Source organism: Lemur catta, chromosome 2 (assembly GCF_020740605.2).
Source record: "Lemur catta isolate mLemCat1 chromosome 2, mLemCat1.pri, whole genome shotgun sequence".
Lineage (NCBI taxonomy): Eukaryota > Metazoa > Chordata > Mammalia > Primates > Lemuridae > Lemur > Lemur catta.
In genome coordinates, this window is record NC_059129.1 from 103583994 (window position 1) to 103592598 (window position 8605).

An 8605-nucleotide genomic window follows, 5' to 3' on the forward strand; every position below is an offset into this window, starting at 1 on the left:
GGCATTTTAGCCCATGTATTCCATAAGAGCTGAATTTCCAGTTGCCACTAGCTGCTTCAAGATCCAGACCCTGATAGGCTGTGCAGCTCTAGCCCAGCTCTGTATTGTGTTTCTAGTCCACAAAGATGTTAGTTTTGTTTTTTGAGTCCAGCAATGGCCTTTTGGTTTTCTGTTTTTTAATTTTATCTATCATTACCATGTGTTTAGAGCATACAGGATGAGTTGAAGCATGAATTCACTATGTCAATTTGACTGGAAATTCTACTGATTCTTTTTCAATTTGTTATTGTCTTGGTTTGGGAAATAATGTAATTTAACAGCCTGCTTTATTCAGAAACCCTCCCAGCCCTCCTAGTCATTTTGAAGGATCTCAAATCACACAAATTCAGATGAAATGTAGTCATTTTCCACATAGTGGTTTCATTCTTTCTTTGGAGGCAGCATAACTCAGTACTTGAATTAGAATAGAAGAGGGAGAAATAGCATCCCAGCTTTACTTCATCCTACATCTTCTGGTTTATGAGAATGGTATCAGACAGGGCTTTACCATCCTCCCCACCTCCACTTCTGCCTGTTATCCTTTTCTTATTCCTCCATTCCTGAAGAGGCTGAAGGAACAAAGTCAAAGGGGGCTAGGGCAATGGTTTCCAACCTTTTAGAAGATGAGGGTCCTTTCTTTATGCAACTCTCAGTATGTTCGTGGAGAATGTGTGGATTTGCAGACCTTTTGTAATAACTTTTGAGCCTTTCCAGAGAGTTACTACTCCTGAACTTGCACAAGAGGAGCAAGAAAAGCTTTCCTACTTCCTTGTTTATTTGCCTCAAATTATGTTCTATCTATATTCTTTTAGATACAAAGATTTCTAAAAACAATTTTCAGTCTTTTGTGCTTCAATTCTGTTGCCAATAACAATCCAATTAACTGTGTTGCAGACTTGCATTGTATTCTACAGTAGGCATTTTAAATATTTCTACTGGATTAGAGTTTATGAATGTAGAGCATTTCATATTTCAAACCCAAATATCCAAATCTCATACAAACCAAGCTGCTGTCAGAGTATAAAACTAGTGAAGTAGCAAAAATACTTGCTGGAGCAAAGTAGTTCACAATAACTGTCTTAGCTCTACATAGAAAATACATTCCTATCACTCAGCTTTGGTCTTTTGTTTTTATGTGAAGTGGTAGAAATACGTATATGACCATTCTTTTGAGACATTTAAAAACTGGTATCAAGATAGTATCATCCTGTTTTAGAGCCACTCTGTTTTTAACAAAAAGGAAATAAATATGGAAGTTAATGGCTCACATGAAGGAATTAGACATTTTCTGGGAGGTAATTTAATAAAGACCAGATGATTCCAGAAATGACTATCTTATTGGGTTTTTGTTTGTTTATTTTGTTAAAGAAACTACTTGGAAAAATGCCTTGTTAGGATATTTTAAAATAACTTCACAGGTAGCTGTTCTGTGATTCTTTACTTGGGGTGTAGGAAAGTTATAAAATGAAATAGAAAGCTATCATTTAGCAATTGATATTGGGAATTAAATTGAGAACACACTTTGCTTATTTAACTAGAATTAAATATGGCAGGAGCAATTTTGTGCTAAAATTAGATATTGGGGTTTGTCCAATAGCTGCACAAGTTATAATCCTTTAGAAACTGTAGTCTGTTGGTTCAAATCAGGACACTGCAGTGTGAGAATATAAATCACTTATGCCATGGCTATCTTCATTACAGGTCTGCAGAATTTCCAAAGCTAGAATTACCTCTTTTTAATGTTTGCGCTTTGTTTTATTTTGTTTTTTTCCTGTTTGTTTTTCTTTCTTTTGTGGGAAGACCCTTTGAAAATGATATTTAATTTTCTAATGTCCTGGCCTCTGTGACCCCTTACCCATAAAATACATGTATGTGTTAGGAAGGAAGTATTGGGTGAGTACTGTCAACAGCATACTAGAACCTATAGGTTTTAGAAGATTAATGGGAAAGGTAATGTGTTATAGTGGGATGACAATGAGTCTTTGAGTTAGACAGACCTGCCTGTGAAGCCCAGCTCCACCATACTCTAAGTATAACCTTGGCAAAATCAATTTCTATGGGCCTCAGCTTCCTTATCTGGTTGAAAAAAAAAAGGCAGGAAATGTTAGGTGCTGAGAAAATGTTACTCCACCACCCACATCCCCCATCAGAAGACATTTAGATAGATAGCTAGACAGACAGAATTTTATTAACCATTTTATGTGTGGGGCATTGTGCTACACACATGAAGTACTGGAGCATATACATTCCTTATATATGTCTTCAGGCTTTAGTTGCCTCAAGTTACATAGCTAAGAAATGATAGAACCAGACTACTGTACAGCACAGTGCTTTTAACCACTATGATTTCAGCCTCACAAAAATTAAAACCTCTTAGAGATATCCCACTAATTTAATGCTGTCAGAGAATATAATGACAAATCATTAGTTTTTAACCATACTTATTTTTTTCTGGGCATATTTAATTTCGATGCATGTATTAGTTTGCTAGGGCTACCATAACAAAGTACCACAAACTGGGTGGCTTAAACAACAGAAAATTACTTTCTCACAATTCTGGAGGCCAGAAGTCCAAGATGAAGATGTTGACGGGTTTAGGTTTTTTTTTTTCCTGAGGCCTCTCTTCTTAGCTTGCAGATGACTGCTACTATGGTCTGAATGTTTATGTCCCCCCAAAATTCATATGTTGAAATCCTAACCCCAGGGTGATGATATTAGGAAGTGGGACCTTTGGGAAATGATTATGTCCTGAGGCCAAAGCCCTAATGAGTAGATTTGTTCCCTTATAAAAGAGGCCCCAGAGAGACCCCTCACCCTTTCCACCATGTGAGGAGACACCAAGAAGGAGCTATCTGAGGAAACAGGTCCTCAGCAGACGTAGAATCTGCCAGCACTTTGATATTGGGCTTCCCAGCCTTCAGAACTGTGAGAAATTAATGTTTGTTTTTTATAAGCCACTCTGTGGCATTTTGTTATAGCAGCCTGAGCAGACTAGGGCAGCTGTCTTCTTGCTGTGCCTTCATATGGTTGTCCTTCTGTCTGGGTTGTATGAGTCCTAATTTCTTCTTCTTACATAGACACCACTCCTATTGGATTAAGCCTCACCCTAACAACCCCATTTCAGCTTAATTATGTCTTTAAAGGCCTTACCTCCAAATACAATCATGTTCTGATGTACTAGGGATTAGGGCTTCAACACATGAATTTGGGGAGGGCATAATTCAGCCCATAACAATGCATATATCGCATAAACCGTGTGAAAATAAAGGAGTCCCTAACCTTTATTGACTGTTTCCTATGTGTGAGACACCGTTCAAAACACTTTACACATATTTAATCTATATGAGGCTAGGTACTAGTCTTGCCCCCTTTTGTTACTCAGAGGTTAAGTAGTCTATCCAGGGTCACATTACCAGTAAGTGGTAGAACAGGATTTGAAGCCATGCAGTCTGACTCTAGAAGCCATACTCTTATCTGCTACATTACACTGCCCCTCTCAAAAAGAAGAAACATCCAGTTTGGACCAAAGAGTAATATCTATTTAAGGTAAAATTATGACTAACTTGAAAAGTCTATGTTTAATTAGCAGTTGCTAGGCTGTCATACATGAGAAATAAAGAAGCAGCTTTCATTCATTCCTTTGTTACGGCACAAGTAATAAATCAGTCACTTAAAAAATGCAAAAGAAAATTCTAAGTAAGTTTCCAGCATTCTACTCTATGTAATAAAGGATTAATTAATACAAAGAATTCTTCTGAAACTTCAAAACAAATAGTACTCGTAGCTAAGTTTTAATATTTGAAGACTGAGGACACACATGCCTCACTTCTGGCTTTTCCCCTAAAGTGGCTTTCACTCCTGCTTCAGCCCATTTTACTGAAGCAGAAAAAGGAGCCAAGTTCCCTGTCTGGGAGATGTTGGCTCAAGAATAGCAATATGCGGAGACCGTGGGGGCTCCTGGGGGAAAGATCAACCGGCCCCGACGGGACTGAAGAAAAAGCTGTTCAAGCGCCGGCGGGTGCTGAACCGGGAGCGGCGACCGAAGCACCAGGTGGTTGGGGCTGTGATAGACGAGGGGCTGATCGCGCGGCACCACCTCAAGAAGCGGGCGTCCCATGCGCGGGCCAACGTTACTCTTTCGGGGAAGAAGCGCAGGAAACTCCTCCAGCAGATCCGGCTGGCCCAGAAAGAGAAGGCAGCCATGGAAGTGGAAGCTCCTTCAAAGCCAGCCAGAACTAGTGAAGCACAGCCCAAACGGCAAAAGAAGACAAATCCCCCCAGGATGTAGACATGAAGGACCTTGAAGATGAGAGCTGAATTTCTTACCTTTTTCACCAGGAGATTCTCAGCTGGAGCCATAAGGACTACAGAGGTTGTTTTAGAGGACTTTGGGGAAAGCATTGGCCCTTTTCAACTCTTCCATAATGGCTTACTGACCTCCCCTGGAGGGATGTGTTGGGAGGGAAGAGGGTACAAAAGAAAGATCGGAGAGGGGTCTGCCCAGTAGTCAACTCCATTTGTAATAAAGCCCTAGACCTCTGACTGACGTGTGTGGTTAAATGTAGGACCGCGGATGGACCATGAAAAGAGATTGTGGAGTGAAGCAAGACAGTCAGGAAGCAAGACCCACAGAGCTTGCTTGAGCAAATGCAACAAAAAGCCAGCCTCTGTGTTGGTCCTGTCTCCTTAGTGAATGACACTCTAACTTTCCATTGCTGCCAAAAATAACAGTTTATTTTAGGGCTGACAGAAGAGGTAAGAGTCGTGATACCAGTTCTGCCACTGCCCCTGTATGACGAGGGTGGGCAAGTCACTTTACTTCATGTTTCTCTTGCTTCCATTGCTGGATTATGTTTTCAATAAAATGAAGACCTTAAAAAAAAAAAAAGAATAGCAATATGCTCCTTCTAGTCATTGAACTAAGGCTACAAAAGTAAGACGTTGGACCTAGAGGTGACTAGGAAAATTATAAACCATCCCCACACCCTCCCAAAGTCCCCAAATAATGAGGAAGGAATATAGGGCCCCCCTGCACAAAGAAATGGGATTTGAGCAACTTAGTTGAATACCAAAGGACAGTGTTCCTCAGCTCTCATCTAGTTTAACCCAAAGTGGAAAAAAAAAAAAAAATAATCGATTTGGGGCTAGGAAACACTGGTATAGTGCTCTCTCTTTGCCAGTCATTTTAGTGCATCAGTGGAGCCTCTGCCTTCGAAGTGCTTGCAGTTTGGTGACTAGGGGAATTTACAAAGATGAGATCATGAATATTTACAGAGGTCATAGCCAAGTTCTAAGTTGAAAATAAATATGAAAATGTTGAGTAGAGACATTGTTATGGGTGGTTAGGATTTTAGAGACCACTAGTGACTGGAGTTACCAAGGCAAACTTGATGTAGAAAAGGAGGGTTTTGATATGGGCCTTGGAGGGTGGGGTAGGGTTTGGTGGATAGAAAGAAGTAAAGGCATTTTAGACAGAGGATTCAACATCATCTGGGGTGTGAAGGCAGGAATGAGGGAAGCATGTGGAAAAAAGGAGGAGAGATCACCTCTGGAACAGACAGATTTGGGGTAGTAATGGAATATACGTTATGAGTGGATACAGTGGGGTCAGATTATCAATCCGTCTTCATACTGAGGGCCAGCATTATTATTCTGTTAGTTGAATTGCTCAGTGAAATTATCTCAGTTCTCTAAGCATGCTTGTAAGAATACATCTCTACAGAACCTAGTAGTTTGCATTTAAGTAGTGTGTTTGTTATCCTTAAGGCTGCTCAGACCACAACATATTCTGGGCCACTGCCTCTTCCTGATTCTTCATTCAAAGTTTTGTCATGCCTAAATGAGCTGGGAGATCTTGCAGCTGTTAGCCTTAAGCCTTCACTGAGGCCTAGTGGGAGGCCTTGGAGCAAGCCTAAGTGGTTCTAAGTGGCTAACGGGAGTCTGCAGAAGAGTGCCCTCTGAAGACACATAGCCTAGGAAATCGCTTAAACGTTTCTGAATCAGTGAAATATGTATTCTCTGTCCGCATTTTATAAACCTTAAGAGGAAAAAGCTCTATAGAATTCTGAGACCCCCGTGCCATCTTGTAGTAGTAGAAAGAAGCTTTGAAGTCTCATAAACATTTATTTGAAGTCTGACTTTCCAGTGTGACTTTAGGCAAATTACTAAATCTTTTTTTTATTCTTGAGACAGGGTCTAACTCTGTTGCCTGGGCTAGAGTGCAGTGACTTCATCATAGCTCACTGCAACCTCAAACTCCTGGGCTGAAATGATCCTCCTGCCTCAGCTTCCCAAGTAGCTGGGACTCCCGGTACATGCCACCACATCAGGCTAATTTTCCTGTTTTTTCTAGAGATAGGGATCTCGCTATGTTGCTTAGGCTGTTCTTGAACTTCTGGCTTCAAGCAATCCTCCTGCTTTGGCCTCCCAAAAAGTGCTAAGATTATAGGCGAGAGCCACCGTGCCCATCCAAATTACTAAATCTTTGAGTCCATTTTATTTGTTAATCTATAAAACAGCCCAGTAACTATGCAATTACTGTTAACTTTCTTCCTCCCCTTTTCTGATATATTTGAAGAACATCTTTTGTCTAATCATAAATGCTCTCTGCTCTCAAGGAGCTGAAAACCATACTGTTTAGGATGCCTGTGGATCCTGAAGAAAACATGGGATCAGTGGAGTTGGCCTGTTCCTGCCTTTCCTCTCCCCAACCACGTATTTATTTCCTCAAGGTAGGATTTCAAGTCAACCAGTGCCAATCATTAGGACAGTACAGAGTTCAATAGGGTTCAGAGTTCCTGGAAATCATCTCAGAGTGGATGGATCAACTACCCTTATTTGTGTTGAGTTTAAAGCAAGAAATAATGACCCAGAGCCATCATATGGCCTAAAGCATTATAAACATTGAGGTTACAAGTGACAAACCATCTTATGAGTTCAGAAACAGTGGGCAGGGCCATAAACTATCATATTACTAAATTGGTACCATTTCTAACGTTCAAGGCTCCAACTACAAGTTTGCCTTTAGAAGTTGCCTTAGAGGCCGGGCGTGGTGGCTCACGCCTGTAATCCTAGCACTCTGGGAGGCCGAGGCGGGTGGATCGCTCGAGGTCAGGAGTTCGAGACCAGCCTGAGCAAGAGCGAGACCCCGTCTCTACTAAAAATAGAAAGAAATTATCTGGCCAATTAAAAAATATATATAGAAAAAATTAGCCGGGCATGGTGGCGCATGCCTGTAGTCCCAGCTACTCGGGAGGCTGAGGCAGGAAGATCGCTTAAGCCCAGGAGTTTGAGGTTGCTGTGAGCTAGGCTGACGCCATGGCACTCACTCTAGCCCGGGCAACAGAGCGAGACTCTGTCTCAAAAAAAAAAAAAAAAAAGAAGTTGCCTTAGAAATTACAACGTGCTGCCAGTAATTTGGGAGTTCCCAATTGTGCTTGCGGCTAAGAAGCAAATAGGTTTGCTAGTTAATTTGCCTATATTTGAAGCCTAAAAATAATGACCTTATAAGAACAGGATGAGCTTTGTGAAGATTACATTCCAGTTGGTTAGAAATGGAAGGTACGGTTTTCTTATTCCCTCTTGCCTTTCATTTCTAAACACATTTGCCCCACTCTGAAGCAGAGGAGACTATTAGAGCAGCTGTAGCAAGCAGCTGTGGCATCTTCTATGTCATCTGCTCTCCTGCTTTGCAGACTTTGTCCCCATCCTCTGCTCCTAGTTGTCCTTTTCTTCCTTTCAAAATGGCCCACTGCCCTCTTCTGCTCAGTGCCCCACCTGGGTTCTGGCTCTGTCCCTGCAGTGATTTCAGGACATTTTTCCTGGGGTCCCCTTGCTTTTACCACTCTTTATGGTAAAAAGATCATTCCTGAAAACATTTGTATCTTATGAAACAAAACTGGAAGGGGAAAAAAAAGTCTATTAACTAACACATAGCTTCTTGCTGCTGCCTCCACAGGTTCTGCTTGTTTTTGGTAGTGCTCTCTACCATGTCCGTACAATATAAAACTATAATTTTACATTTACATGCAAAGGCCAGATGATTATGACTCTTTGAGGAGAAGCCCTTCACAGAGTTACCTGGAGAAAAATGTTTTATTCATCCTATGCACAAAGGATAGTAAACAACTATCCCAGAGGCAGTTGCCATAACTTTCCACAAAGTGCTTAGGGGCTCGCTGAGCCACCCCCAGCATTTCTCTCAGTGCACAATAAACTGTTATAACCACAGCTATGGGATACTTTTCTTTAAAAAAGTATAGTTGAGCATAACCTTCTCTCTAAGGTAGAATATAGAAGATAGTGCAGGATACGTTCCTTTGCACAATATGTTAAAGGAATTTATGTTCCATGAGTTTTAAGGAAGAGCCAGCTCATTTTGACTGGTCCTTTTAATGTTTGATTTTGTACACTCAGAAAATAGGCTTCCATTTTTTCTCTCTTTTTTAAAAAGGTATTATATTGTTTTAAAACATACATATTTTAGGCTTCAGGTAATATATTTTCCAAATACTAATTTAAAACAAAGTATTATATAATATATTTGATTTATAACAAATATATTACA

General features: G+C 40.6%; 1 pseudogene; it reads left to right on the plus strand.

The window, feature by feature from the left end:
• Positions 1-640: 640 nt before the first annotated feature.
• On the plus strand, positions 641-4585 carry LOC123632124 (annotated as a pseudogene).
• Positions 4586-8605: the final 4020 nt, after the last annotated feature.